Source organism: Apodemus sylvaticus, chromosome 16 (genome assembly GCF_947179515.1).
Source record: "Apodemus sylvaticus chromosome 16, mApoSyl1.1, whole genome shotgun sequence".
Lineage (NCBI taxonomy): Eukaryota > Metazoa > Chordata > Mammalia > Rodentia > Muridae > Apodemus > Apodemus sylvaticus.
This window is the reverse complement of record NC_067487.1, coordinates 48,341,410-48,354,253: the sequence shown is the minus strand read 5'-3', so window position 1 is coordinate 48,354,253 and position 12,844 is coordinate 48,341,410. Positions and strand designations below refer to the sequence as shown.

At 43.6% G+C, this 12,844-nt stretch overlaps 1 protein-coding gene across 1 annotated transcript in view; it reads right to left on the bottom strand.

Moving 5' to 3' along the window:
• The window catches only part of Gpbp1 (GC-rich promoter binding protein 1), a 722,682-nt gene extending 713,784 nt beyond the window's left edge, over window positions 1–8,898 (bottom strand). The window contains exon 1 of the mRNA XM_052159424.1: window positions 8,888–8,898. The gene's annotated coding sequence lies outside the window, so the exon portion shown is untranslated. The remainder of the gene's footprint in view (window positions 1–8,887) is intronic.
• Between the last annotated feature and the right edge of the window lie 3,946 nt (window positions 8,899–12,844).

Below are 12,844 nucleotides of genomic sequence, written 5' to 3'. Positions count from 1 at the left end.
CAACTTGCCCGTTTTTGTCTTGAATTTTCTGACTTCTGGTTAAAGAGTGCTTTTATATATTCTCCATGTTAAGCCATTACAATATTTGTAGCACAGCAAAATTTACGTAAACTAAAAAGACATACATGAAGAAAATAGCAAAAACATAAAAGAAAACACACATAATTTCAGCAAGCATGTGGGTCAGAATGCTAGACCCACAAAGAAGGTGGGCTTAGTGGTACATGCCTATGACTCCCGTGGGCACAAAGGCAGGTGGGTCCTGGGGCCTTGGGATAAACTGATCTAGGAAAAGCAGCGATTTCAAGTTCAGTGGGAAATCCTGTCTCCCAGGATCTTAGGAGGGCTCATAGAGAGAGACAGGAGATATGCAATATCAACCTCTGGTCTCATCACAAGGATGCATGATGAGGTATCTGCATGCGTGTGTGCACAGTGCACACACACACACACATACACACACACACACACACACGTGCTCACACACACACACACACACACACACACACACGCATGCATGCAAGCAAGCATGCATATACATTACATACTTTTTAAAAAATCAAATACACTCAAATGGAATCAGATGAGGGCCAGCAAGGCGAAGGGGATAGGTGTTTCTTAAGAACCTCCTGGACTGTGCTGGGAAGGACAGCAAGAGCCACCACACTGTCAGCAGAGCTGGTGACAATACCTAATATAAAATTATGGGTGCAGGAGGCCCTCCTGTCCTAAGGGACAGCACAAATGTGTAAAACCCACGAAGGATCTTCATCTTCCCTGTGAGCCTAAGAACTGAACAAAAGAAAACATTTGGCCCTGGGCTCACTGGAACCCCCCCACCCCCTTTCATCCTCATTTGCATCCCTGAGATTGTCAGATTTGGGAGACACCGAGGCTGTCTTCTCATTTGCCCCATTCGGTGTGAAAGTGTCCTTTATTACAGCGGGGCACAGCTGCCTGGAATAAAGCTGACATTTCTGGAGCCATGGGACCAGGTTCTGCTCCCTGGGGATTGAGATGAACACTGTATTCTTCTCGGAAACTTTGGCTTGAGCAGACGCCGCCCACTTCCCCTGTCCTGCAGGCTTCTTGGAGCCTGAGCATAGCCCAGCTGCTGCCACACATGTGGCTCCTTCCGCCGCTTGGCAAGAACGTGGCACCTTATTAAATAGAAACTCAAACCCAATGACAATGGCCCCAGATTAAATTTAACTCATATGAGATTGATATTTGTATAAGTCAAATGGCCAATCAAATCAGCAATTTCATGGGAACTGTTCTACTCTGCGTATAACCTTGCAGATTGTAACTTTTCTAACTCCTGGGAATATAGAGCCTTAGTCCGGGAGCTTCATTAGAGCACAAATCTCCTTTGTTCAATGATTTTAGGGTTCTTATAAAACAGTTTATAGGTAGTATAAACCTATAAATAGCTTATATATGCATATATATATAGTTTATACATAATATAGTTTTTATATATACTATACATATATAATGTATAGTATAGTTTTTAAACAATTCCATCATCACAGGCACTCTCCAGTTGTTGGTTCTGAAGCAGCCCCTGAGACAGGCAGAATTTGATTAGCCATTTGCAAGGTGAGTCCAGGAAATGTCATGTCGTTAAGGATTCTGAGGAGAGACCTGGTTAAGTACAGCAGCCAATAAAACAACTAATGCAGTCAGTTCTCACTGAGACAGGCAGCCAGGCTAGAACAGCTGGGCTCCACCTAAGGAGGGACAGTGTGGAGATGATAGGAGTTTGCCGCCACATCTGGTTTTGTGGCATCGGGGACTGAACCAGGGCTTCATGTGCTCTAGGCAAGGATTCTACAAAGTTACATCCTCAGTCCAAAATTGGATTTTGTTTTTAATAAGTTATTTCTCTACTGGTGAAATGAACCAGTTTAAGCCGGATTAGGTTATTTTAATTATATATTAATATAATTGGGAAGCTGCTCTCATTGAGTCCACTGGTCCCAAGGAAGGAGGCCATGGAAGTTGCTATGAAGAGAGAGAAGGGGTTGGGGGGAGAAAAAAGAGAGAGTGCACACACAGAGTTAGAAGGGGGCGGGTGCTTGAGAGATGGCTCAGCAACTGGGAGCACTGACTGCTCTTCCAGAGGCCCTGAGTTCAATTCCCAGCAACCACATGGTAGCTCACAACCATCTGTAAAGGGATCTGATGCCCTCTTCTGGTGTGTCTGAAGACAGTTGTAATTGCACTCATATACATAAAATAAATAAATCATAAGAGAGAGAGAAACAGAGAGACAGAGAGAGACAGAGAGAGAGAGAGAGAGAGAGAGAGAGAATATCTGGATTATTTAGGACAGAGCCTCTGGGGAAAGGACAGTTTAGCCTGTGGGCTGGAAAGTTCAGGGTTAGGGACAGGGTATGCCAGGTAGGACTGAGGGATGCTGGGAGAACCTGGAGGCCATGTCTGCTTTGTATGTAAAATACACACCTCAGTCCCTTGTCCTAGGGTTGAAACCAAACGGTTTTGTCTTGTTTTGTTTTATGAGTGAGCATGAAAAAAACGAAAACCTCAAAGCTCATACTAAAGAAGAGGCATGTTGTAGTCTACTCCTCTCTGTAGGAAAAGCCATCTGTACACTCGCACAATCATAGTTCACAGACATGTCACAACTCTGTGTGAGACGTGTCCGTACCCTGCCGCAGGACTGGAATTTCTCCATCTGACTTTTGTGAGGCCGGGCACAGCTTCCTGCGGTAACTTCGGTCCAAAGCGTTAACATTTGACAAGATCAAAAAATGCCACAGAGGTAGTAACATCTAGCTCACACAGGGAGAAAAAAAAGAAAATCAAAACGCATAGCCTTGTAGGAGGGAGGTGACCCAACAGATAAACCACCATGTGGATCGCAGTGGATTAACTGCAGCCGCAAAACACAGCCTCTGTGTCCTCCACAGCCAGGGCCTGCCTGGGACTTGTTCCAAAAGATTCCGATGTGGCGAATCCAGTTTGGGCACTCTTTCCCGGTGGACCTTAAGCAGGTCAGTTCACTCCAGTCAGCAGAGACTAATAAAGGCCTCCCCTCGAGGGCAAAAAGAAATCAACTTTGTACAGCGTTAAGAGATGAAAGCTCTTGTTGCAGTTTGCAGGGAGGGAGGGGCTGCTGCGGAACACCGGAACCACCCACCCGGGTTTAGCCAAGATAGTAAAGGCCAGCAGGTCTCAACGCGGGAGCAAGCAACCCTGTCTTTAACCGAAGTCACAATTCTTTGTCTGTCTGTAAAAAGGAAAGTCTCCAGGCTGGATATGAAAGCCTGGCACAGAGTTCTCTGAGCGTGTGTCCATGTGCCGACATGACATGCCCCTGTGGATGTGCCAGAGCTGCTCGCCTTAAGGAAGGCTTCTCCCTTTTGGCCTGCAATTGAAATGTATTCAGAGCAGTGGGCTCCATTGTATTTGGCCACAATAATAAACCCTGCTAAGGCAAGGCCATCTTTGAAACTCCGTGTATAATTTTCCTTCCAAGAGGTGTGAGTCTCTTCGACCTTCTTCTGTGAGAAGCCAGTGCTTTCTGGGGAATGTCATTTGTGTTTTTCTTGTTCTATGATCCCCCAGACTCTCCTTGTTAGTGGGTCTGTGCGAGAACCATTTGGAGGGCTCCTTGAGACACACAACTCTTGGTCTCCTCTGTTGAGTGAGTGTTAGCTGTTAGGTTCCAGAAGTCCTGCCATCTGTGATGGTTCTTTGCAGGAAAGACTCCTGAGCTTGCTTTCTGTCTGTGAAAACCGCCTTTCACCTGTGTGTGGAGAAAGCCTTGCCAAAGGCGCTCTCTGGAGAGAAGGAACTTAAATCACGTGGAATCTGTTCCAAGGGGCATATTCCATACCCAGCCAGTGGAATGATTTATTGTCTGCCCAGGGATGAAACTGAACCCAAGGACAATCTGGTTTTATTTGAATCATTCACCAAGGGAGACATTTATTATTCCTGCTCCAGTTCTGCATCACTGAACACATTGCCTGGGTGGTCATATGACCGTGGCTCTAGACCTTCTGCGGGCTTCCTGAGGGACATGGCCAAGTAAAAAGAGAAGATTTTGTTGTTGTTGTTGTTTTATTTTGTTTTTAGTTAAAAAAATATATTAATTATATTCTCTGGGCTTTGTTGTGGCCCAGATGATAACTTTTTTTTTCTATTGTGGATTCTGTTTTTTTCCCCCATCCCAGAAATTGGTTTTGATGTACCCAAGACTTAAGTTTCTCAATAAAGGAAATAAAATCTCTATAAAAATATTAATTAAATAAAATCAATAAAAATCAATATTAGAAAGTATTTTGTAAAAATTAGCTTTGCCCAAGGTAAAGTTTTGTTTTCATTCTTTCAAATGAAGGTAACTGATGCTGGCTAGCATCTAACTTATTAAGACTCAGTAAAATCTATATGTCATGGCATGCCCTTATAATTCCGGGACTGAGGAAGTTGAGACAGGAAGATGGTAAGTTGGAGGCTAGCCTGGGCCACTCTATCTTAAAGAAAGAAAGAAACAAAGAAAGAAAGAAAGAAAAAGAAACAAACAAACCAAGAAAGAAATAAAGAAACCAAAAAAGAAACAAAGAAAAAAGAAAGAAACAAAGAAACAAAGAAAGAGATGACTAATTTGTGATAAATGGATTTGTGAGAATGATTACCCCAATGTTAACTGAGAAACAAAATCAACTAACCTAAATGTCATTAATTAAAATGTAATTCCTGAATCCTTTTTCTCCTTCCAACTCTTCCCCTGTCAAATTCATGGCCTCTATTTCTTCAGCCGTTGTTACAAATACACATGTGCACTCTCTGTATTCAATAAACATATTTTAAGAACATGGAAAATGTGTATGCAAACCTGCTCAGTTCTCTGGTAAATCTCTTAAATAATTGGAGTTACTATATTGGCTAATTTCAAGATTTCTTTGGAAAAATTTAACTCAGATATTTTAGGGTCCTTACAAAATAGACTCTAGTGTACCTTGAGCCTTGAAAGTTAATTAGCTAGGAATAACCAAGAAACATATAGAGGCAAATGTGCCTCTATATTCCCATAATATTTCAATTTTCTATTGAGATTTAAGTGGTGGACGACAATGATGAGAATGCTGATACACCAAGTGTCCTGTCCTTCTGGGACACAAATAAGGAAGTAGCCTTTCCCCATGGATACATTTCCTCCAAGTTTCCCTTTCTGTTGGAAATGCTTCCTGACTGGAAAGTTTGCAAGGATTTCACATGCTCATGGCTGTAAGGAAGACTAGTTCTGAAGGACAGTAGAACATTTCAAACATTTCTTGCCAATTAGAAAATTGTTCAGTTCTGTTCCCCATGACTGACCCCATTCTTGGCTTGCTTAATGGTTTACAAAATGCCAGTCCCTGTTGGTGCTTTTCTCTTAATGCACCTGTGGACGGAAAGGTACAAAACACACTGCATAACATTACAGATGCTAACTGAATGATTCTAAGGTGCTGATTCCAGATGACACGGTGCTTTTCTCAGTCACCACAGGACGCCTGTCATATCATCAGACTCCTACAGTTTATAAAGCTACAACTTTCAAAACAATTAAGAACTGAATTCATATAAATATAGAGGGAACATCTGTCAAAATTTTGTTTGATTTATCAATGAAAACATAAACACAATACTGAATCCAGCCTCAAAGAGACCATGAGGATTCACACACACACACACACACACAAATGCACACATACCTGAATGAATGAATGTTCACACACACGCATACATACATGTACTCCTGCAGACAGAATCTGAATAAGGGGACATGTTTAGACACCAGGCTAACTGAAGTCAGGCAGGATAATAAATCCAGAACAAGCACGCCTGTGATCCCAGCACTCTGGGAGGCAGAAGCGGGCGGATTTCTGAGTTCAAGGCCAGCCTGGTCTACAGAGTGAGTTCCAGGATAGCCAGGGCTATACAGAGAAACCCTGTCTCAAAAAAACCAAACCAAACCAAACCAAACCAAACCAAACCAAACCAAACCAAACAAAACAAAACAAAACAGAATAAATCCAGAACAACTGAAACTATCCCTTACTGTGTTGTGTTCTCAACAGATAATCTGCAGTTGGTCCTTTACAACATGGCAACATGTTGAAACAGTATGCACTGTCCTTTTGTTTACTTTCATGATTTGTGTCATATTTCTTTTTGAAATTATAGCAGAATACACAATGTTTTCACTGTCAATTCTATAAAGCCAGTTCTTCTCCTCCTCCATTTCCTCCTCCTCTACTTCTTCCTCTTCTTCCTCCTCCTCTTCTTAAATATAGACTCATCCTGTATCTCAGGATTGCCTGGAACTCACTACAATCCTCCTGCATCAACAAGCATAGGAAGTAAAGGTATGAGCCATCATGTCTGACTAATTTTCTTTTCAAATGAAATTATTTTTTTAGAATACAGAATGATAGGTTTCATCGTGTCATCTTAACACATGAAAGTCACTGTACCTGGCTCATATTTCTCTCCACTCTCCAACCCTTGTCCCCACCCCCCTCATGAGTGCCCCCTCCTAGATCATCCTCTGCTTCTTCATGAATCTTAGAGAAGCTGGTAGAAAAGTCTAGAATTCTGCTGCCAAAGTCCTGTGTTCTTTTTGTCCATCTGACCTGAGTCTTGTGATCTCGTCACAGAGACTTAAGACAAGGGTGACATTCACAGGAATGCTGTGCTGAGAACTCACTTGCTGCATTGTACCTTCCTTGGTGCAGATATTGAGGCTTAAAGTCAACTCACATAAAATTAAAACAGGAAGCCTAACGAAGCCACCCTCCCAGTTCTCTGCACTCTTGGGGTCTCCTGATAGGATAATACAGTCAGTTGGGACCAGAGACATCCCAGCCTCAGTCTGCCAACACTGTGCTGTCCCACCACACATGCTGAAGCCTGCTGGGCCCAGGCTGTGTCCTTCACTTGCCCATGTCCCATACTGATGTTGTATATTTTGGGTCTGTTTCTTTCAAACTTTTAAACTGATGTTATGGTTTCACTTACACTGAATAACACCCAAGAGAAATTGCTACTTACTGATTTGATATTGTGCATGTTCAGTGTGTGTGTGTGTGTGTGTGTGTGTGTGTGTGTGTGTGTGTGTGTGTGTTTTGAGGGGGAGAGTTGTCTGAGGTCACCCTTAGGTACCACTGCTCAGATGCTATCAAATGTCATTTGCTTTTTCAGACAGGTTCCCTCATTAACCTGGAACTTACAAGCAGATTAGGCAGGCTGGCCAGCAAACCCCCTCTATGCTTCCCCAATGCCAGAATTATAAATGTGCTCTCTCTCTCTCTCTCTCTCTCTCTCTCTCTCTCTCTCTCCCTCATTACTGAGAATCTAACTCAAGGGGTCATGCTGCACCATCTCTACCCTGAGCTATATCACCAACCATTTTATTTTATTCTGAGACACTGTCCCACTAGGTTGCCGGGCTTGGTCTTGAATGCGCTCTGTAGTTCAGGAAGTTCTTGACCTTACAATGCCTTTGCTTCTGCCTCCCACGTGATTGGTATGGCAGGCTTGTGGCACCAGACACAACTCTATCTTTCTCTTTCTCAGTTCATTCCAGGACTCTGGCCTGATTTGTCACAATGTATTCACCAGTGCTTACATTCTCCTAATCTCTTTCCCCTTTTATGATCTGTCGATTGGAGCAGCATATCTGGTAGCCTTGAGTTAGAAATAAGACACAGTCTCTCTCCCAAGGAGCCTAAAATTAAATAGGAAAAGTGGGAATACTGGAGAGATATACTGACTCACTTTAATTTTGTTAAGCAAGTGCTAAATAACAAGTGTGCAAGTCAAGCGAGGGAAACAGCATTGAAATGAAGATACATTAGTTCCAAGGCATACTGAGGTGTGTCCTTATTGAGCAGACATCTTTTCATGCTCACTGGGAATATCTGTCCCCCACCCCTTATTTTATACCCAGCTAAATATCATTCTAAAACTTAAATCTTAGTACTCTAAGAAGTGGTCCATGGTCTCAATCCCCTGTCTCGTGCTGTGTTCTTCCCATGACACTGAATGCTAGCATAAAAGCATCAGATGCATTGTGAAAAATGACTGGTGGGGTCACTTAAAGGGGATGCCAGAACTTAGGGAAATAGTGTACACTTGATTGACAGGTGAGTCCAAACTAAGCTAACAGGTCAGTAAATGAATTAAACAAGAAAATGTTTTCGCATTTCTCCCACGGTTTTAATTTCAGCCCCATGTAATCATTTTAAAAATAATTTATCTATTTTTATTTTATGTGCATTGGTGTTCTGCCCTGCATGTGTGTTCCGTGAAGGTGTCAGATCCCCTGGAACTGGAGTTACAGACAGCTGTGAGCTGCCATGTGGGTGCCTAGAACTGACCAGGGTCCTTTGGAAAAACAGCCAGTGCTTTTAGCCACCAAGCCATCTCTCCAGGCCTGCCTTGTGTAATTTTTTTTCAAGACAGCATGAGAATTTCCATGGTTTGTTGGTAAATGCACAAGTTCTTCGTATACAATGCCACAAGCATGGTTTTATTCAACAGATGTCTTTTTTTTTCTTGCCCAACTTTATTAGAGATGGAGAAAGCCCATAGAAAATGCTCTCCAGATCCCTCAAGCTATGAAACAGGCCCCTCAGCTTTGAAATGAAGGTGTGGCCAAAACCATAGGCTATCCCAAAGACTGATTTGAGAAACAGAAACAACAAAAGAAGGGGAAATCAGGAAATACTCATAATTAGTTCAAAGAAAGTGCTTCTTTAAAAAAAGGACTCTTTTTTTTTTTAAATTAGAAAGTGTTATATTTTCTTTCCTTTTGAATTTCACTAAAGAATACATACCGCTAAGCTTCTAATACCAATACATCCAGGACAAATTCCAAAAAGCGTTTAAACAAGAAATTATATGAATATGAGCAGGTATGAAAATACTTTTGGGATTATCTGAAAAATAGTTCAAAAGTTGTATTCTGTGGCACAATGTATGCATGTGTGCGTGTGTACGTGCATGTGTACGTGTCTGTGTGTGTGTGTGTGAGTGTGTGTATGCACGCATGCATGCATGATTGACATGCATACAGTATGTTTGATCCCACCCTTTTCCCTCTCCTCCAATTCCTCCTCACCCACTACCATCACTATGTTTCCTTCCAGTTTCATGTACCCACTCTTCCCTCTCTCTGTCTCTCTGTCTCTCTGTTTCTCTCTCTGTCTCTCTGTCTTTCTGTCTCTCTGTCTCTCTCTCTGTCTCTATCTGTCTTCATCCCCTGCCCCACCCCGTGGATTCCACTTTGTATTTCCAGTATGTGCATGGGTATAGTGTGTGTATGGGTATAGGACCATCAGTATGTAAGAGAGATACACAAGATCAAACCAGGCAAACCCTAGTATGGATCCAGCAGGCATGGTGGTGCTGTGATGGTGGTCCTGCTGCTGCTGCTGGTGCTATGATGGTGGTGGTGCTGATGCTGGTGCTGATGCTGGTTGTGGTGCTGTGATGGTGCTGCTGCTGTGCTGGTGGGAGTGCTGTGCTGGTGGTGGTGCTGTGATGGTGGTGGTGCTGTGATGGTGGTGGTGCTGTGATGGTGGTTGTGGTGCTGGTGCTGGTGCTATGATGGTGGTGGCGCTGCTGCTGGTGCTGCTGTTGTGCTGGTGGGAGTGCTGTGATGTTGGTGATGCTGTGGTGGTGGCACTGTGATGTTGGTAGAGGTTAGGCTGCTCCACCACTGGATGAGGAGACTCTGGCATGGTGACTCTTTTGAAGTGTCACAAATTAAGTACACCATACAGCCGATTAAGGGTTAAAGAGGACTGTTGGCCACCCTTGTCCCCTTGAGAGCATTGCTATGAAATCTGCCTTTTAATTTAATTGACCTTAGTCAGCTTTTTAAAATTTCAGCCTGGTGCCAGACAGTCTGAGGGAAAACTATCTTTGATGAACTGCACAATGCACCCTTACCACCACGAGGCTACACAGCAGTGCTTCCATACAAGTCACTGTGCAGTGGACAAGTGTGACTCAAGCATGGAGACATGGTAGGAACCGGACTGCTCAGGGAGAAACTGCTTTGCTAGACTGGAACCGTCCCTATGTCTTGCCAGAGACAGGGGTAAAAGGAGTAATAGTCTTTATGTATGGGCAGGTCAGTTCCTCATGTCAAGATCCTTGAAGTCCGGGACTTGTTTCAAGCCTTAATGACTTGTGCCATGCTCAGCAAGACTGGGAAGGGAGCAGGCACAGTAGAGGTCAGATCAGTTTCCATTGGCTGTCCTTGCTTTGGGCACCTACCAGAGTCTCTTTGTAGCTCTGGATTGGAGACTACAAGGAAAGTGGAGTTCAGGGAAAGCAAGTTAGGAGACAGCATTGAAATGTGCTGGGTGCGTGCAACCAAGACGGAAGCAAAGAGTTAGGCAGGGCAGCCAGACAGAAAAGTCACCTTGGCCATCCCACTCAAGCAAATGTCAGCCTAAAGACCGTGTCTTCCTCCGTAGGTCAGAGGAAGCTATGTGTTTGGGGAGCACATATTCTTCCCAGGGTGAGAGGGAACAGTTACAGAGGAAGAATCTTAAGAAAGCTCATTATCCTTAAACTGAACCATAGATTGTTAAAGTTAACCAACAGTTAAAAGACCTCCATGGCCTTTGCCTACCACTAGCACTACACACAAAACAGTGGACTTCCTTTCACCCACACCCTTTCGGCTCTCAGAGCTTCCTGGTGGAGAGGACTGAGGGGCGTGGTAAAGATGGCATCTCTCCAGGTTGGGAGTGACTAGCAAGGTGTGGGGCACTGCTGGTGTGTTCATGCTCTGCTCTGTTAGTCTGTCTGGTCCAGCTCTTCAGCAAAGAGAAGGACACCAACTGGGACCTTGCAGTCCCTCGACTCAGCACAAAGCTGCTTTAGATTAGTGCCCAAACTAATTTTTATGACATGTCATTCCAGTAAGGGCACTGCCGCATTTCACAGATGGGCTTCCCCCAGATAGCGACTGTTGGTTGGCTGAGTTGGGATCGGGCTGGATTAGGGAAATCTAAGCTGACAGCTGGTCTTTTTGCATGAGAGCATAAAGCCCCTGTTGTTGGAGGAAGCGATGGGGGCTGGTCAGACCCCACAGCCAAGTAGGAGGGCTTACTCTTAGCAGTGGCCAACATTTCCCAAGCTAAGATGACTTTTTAAGAAACAAAGATCGTTCAAGTACAGTTTCACTGTACATGGCCAAATGAACTCAGGCCCTGCCAAAGAGGCCAGAGCAGACAAGAAAACAGCCCAGGGGAGCATGGTGTGGGAACACAGGAAGAGAGCTTAAAGGAGCCCACCCTGAGGTAGAAATCCCAGATGGTCTTCAACAAGGAACTTGGCTTCACTAGAGCAGTAGTGAGTCACCTCTAAGTCTCCTTGGGAAGACTGGCTCCTCTTATCAGCACAAACTGAGAACAAGGATTTGGAAGGCTTATTTTCTGGAAGAAAGATCTGGATATCTAATAAAAGTGTGTGTGTGTGTGTGTGTGTGTGTGTGTGTATGTGTGTATGTGCCTGTTTATGTCTGTGCCTGTATGTGCACATGCACATGTGTAAGGCACACACTGACGGTCTAGTCAATATGCTAAAAACGTAATGTACCTTAGCACATCCAATTCCACAATACTCTTGGCAAACGGCGCCGTCATTTCCCTGTGTTTATGGAGAGGGCACTGAGGCTTAGTGAGATCAGCTAACCCATGAGCCACTCTGAAAGCCTAGCCAGCGTGAATATCAGTGTTTTTCAAATTATAGGACCTAATCCACTAATTACTGTAAATCCACTTACTGGTCACTGATAGGCTTGACTAGAGCAACCAGAGAGTTCTACATAGGGGATGGATAAGGGCTGTTTTATTTTGCTTTTAGTTCAGTACTGCAAAGGTTGTACATCATGGTTTACAGTGCAAACTAGAGTAGCCTGACATATCTCAAAACTAATTTGCTCTGTTTTGAACTTGGTGTAAAGGAAATTAGGTTGCGTGTGTTTTCTGGTGTCTGACTCCTTTTGGTTAGCGCTAATTTTTGAAAACTAATATGGTTGTTGGAGTTTGTTTATTCTTAGGCTGCAGGTGTACGTGTATGTATGTACGTGAGACACATGCCATGTGTCATATGACTTTGTACTTTTTAAACAAGTCTTCCGTGGATGACGTTGGGCCTGTTTCCATTCATTAAAAAACTACTATAAGCTCCATGTGCATTCTAGTGTTTACCTTCTGGCGAACATGCATACATGTACACATGGGGTCTACACAGGCATAAAGCTGCTGGGTCATTGGGCATGTAGGAGTTCATTGTTATTAGAAATTGTCACTGTTTTTCAAAGTAGTTAAGTACTTCAAATACACTAGTAGTTTAAATGTTTTATTTTCTTTCTTTCTATGAATGAAGTTTAAAATATACTGACTTAGATGAAAACCACAGGAAGATGCGCTCTTCCACACAGACATCAGAGTTGCTTTTATACGCCAGACACCCTCATCCCCAGCTCTTACCAGTGTCATCTACAACAGTGAGCAAGACTGGGTTGATGGTGGGGCTGGGTAGAATAGTCATAGCTGACAAATCTCTAATGGGGTGCGCCTGGTGGGCACACTGAGCTAGCTTCCATGGAGGATCCTGCCCTCCATGTCTGAAGTACCCTCCTCCTAACATACGCTATTCATTCCTCCTAATAGTTTTCATTCCCACTTATCCTTTGTTCCCATTGACTCCTGGGTCCCCCAGTCACTGTCAGCTGCCTGTCCTCTGACATCCACCTGGTTGATAAAACACTAAAAACCTAAAACTATCTCCTTCCAGAGAGATC